Raw genomic sequence first — 2,313 nt, 5'->3', positions numbered from 1 at the left:
TGTTTACGTCCCCGTAACTTAGCGGTTCGGCAAAAAGAGACCGATAGAATAAGTACTAGGCTTCCAAAGAATAAGTCCTGGGGTCGATTTGATCGACTAAAGGCGGTGTTCCAGCATGGCCACAGTCAAATGACTGGAACAAGTAAAAGAGTATGTATGTTTGTGTGTCTGTGTTTGTCACCCACCATCGCTTGACAACACAACCCATGGTGTGTTTACGTCCCTGTAACTAAGACGAATAGAGAGAGAAGTAGATAGACAGACCAGCAGAGAGAGTGATCGAGATAGATAGATAGATAGATAGATAGATAGATAGATAGATAGATAGATAGATAAACAGACAGAAAGATCAACAGATAGATAGAGGGAGAAAGAGAGAGGCAGACAGACGTATGATTGGCTGGCTGGCTGGCGGGATGAATGAATACAGATTGACAGATGTGTATGTATGCATGTGTGCATACATCTATGGTGGCACTCGGTCGGTTCCGACGACGTGGATTCCAATTGATCCCATCAACGGAACAGCCTGCTCGTGAAATTAAAGTGCAAGTGGCTGAGCACTCCACAGACACGTGTACTCTTAAGTAGTTCTAGGGGAGATTCGACGTGACACAGTGACAAGGCTGACCCTTTGAATTACAGGCACAACAGAAACAGGAGGAAAGGGTGAAAGAATGTTGTGGTGAAAGAGTACAGCAGGGTTCGCCACCGCTCCCTGCCGGAGCCTTGTGGAGCTTTAGGTGTTTCCGCTCAATAAACACTCACAACGCCCGGTCTGGGAATCGAAACTGCGAGTCCGCTGCCCTAACCACATACATCTATACGTATGAATGTACATATATTTGTTATGTTTGTGCAGGTGAGTGAATACATGAATGTGTACATGTATATATTTGTACATATATTTATTTACGTGTATGCCTGCATGTTTGCGATTTTGTGTGTGTGAAGCATATCAAAGTGCTAACTTCACCATTTAATAGAATTCAATGAAATCAGAAGTAAAATAAGTAGAACCGGGATCGAAAAAATCGATTACAGAGGCTTGTTAATCGATTATACGGTCATGATCCAGTACGACCCTTGCAGACGAAACAAGCAAAGGAATAACCCATTAACGGAATAACAATAGATTAAGAGAATATTCGTATACAGTAATCCTTCACCATATCACGGTTCACCAATTGCGGTTTGTTATCTAAGCTTACGTCGATTCCTCTGTGGTGTTGTTTTGCATTTATAATAAAATAAATATATTCAAATTATAAAAATAACAAGAAATATATATACAGTATAGTACTGTTTCTACTTTGCGGATTTTCACCTATCGCCGGGGTTGGGGGGTTGGAACGTTAGACCCGCGATAATCAAGGAATTACTTATATATGTGAACAATGTAAATGAAAATTTTAACTTCACAATAGTATAGGAACATCTTCAACTTACCACGTTGAGCTTGAACTAACCTGCAATGACTATGAACATTTGAATGCTTGTATACGTATATTCATATATGTACATGTGTGTGTTTGTGTTTATGCGTACGTGTGTGTGGGTGTGGATGTTTGTACTTAAATATATATAATAAAAAAAACTATTGGAAAAGTTAACACTCCTTTCCTCATTCTTTTTCTCTTTCTCTCACTTCACTGTCTCTCTTCCACCCCCTCTCTCTCTTTCCATCACTCCTCCTCTTCCTCCGCCCACTCTTCTGTCAACGACGCTTTCTCTGATATTTGCCGGGAACACGAAGGAAAAACCTGGAGATTCAGGCCCTCTTTGAAAGTGATGGGTTTGGGTGCTAAAATCGCAGACATCACAAATAATCCTGAATGAAATTTGTTCTTCCAATTAAAGTCTTCCAGATACTTGATAACATGAAGAGAGAAACAATGAGGTGACACTCGGAACTAAGAAGAAAGATCTGGGTGGGTTGGGTGTTGAGGTAAACGGGAGGCCGGTGGAGAATTTCATTTGGTGACGATATATATATATATATATACTAATACATGTTTGTTGTCTACACCAGCTGTCTTCGTCTTTTTTTGTGTGTGAATTCTCCACCTATATATATATATATACAATCCAAATTTACAGGTAAAAACTCAATTAAAATCAATTTATTAAAAATCAAAATTAAATTAAGTTTCACAGAGTAAAATATATATAAATATATAGTTTTAGGGAAAAGAACCAAGGTTCATGAACTCATCGATGAAAATCCACTGTCACATATAGAAAAAATAATTAAAAGCACAATAAATGAGTATAATATAATATAATACAAAGTAAATATCATAAGATAAAGAT

The 2,313-nt window shown here is 38.3% G+C and overlaps 1 protein-coding gene across 2 annotated transcripts in view; it reads right to left on the bottom strand.

Moving 5' to 3' along the window:
• The window catches only part of LOC106867682 (prostaglandin G/H synthase 2), a 75,343-nt gene that overhangs the window by 70,519 nt on the left and 2,511 nt on the right, over positions 1 to 2,313 (bottom strand). Inside the window, exon 1 of one of the 2 annotated variants that reach the window (XM_014912623.2) lies at positions 1,450 to 1,606. The exons of the other annotated variant lie outside the window; for it this stretch is intronic. The gene's annotated coding sequence lies outside the window, so the exon portion shown is untranslated. Of the gene's footprint in view, positions 1 to 1,449; positions 1,607 to 2,313 lie in introns of those variants that run through there. 2 annotated transcript variants of the gene reach the window in all.

Source organism: Octopus bimaculoides, chromosome 27 (assembly GCF_001194135.2).
Source record: "Octopus bimaculoides isolate UCB-OBI-ISO-001 chromosome 27, ASM119413v2, whole genome shotgun sequence".
NCBI lineage: Eukaryota > Metazoa > Mollusca > Cephalopoda > Octopoda > Octopodidae > Octopus > Octopus bimaculoides.
Note: the sequence above shows the minus strand (reverse complement) of the source record. Positions and strands in the feature narration are given on the sequence as shown.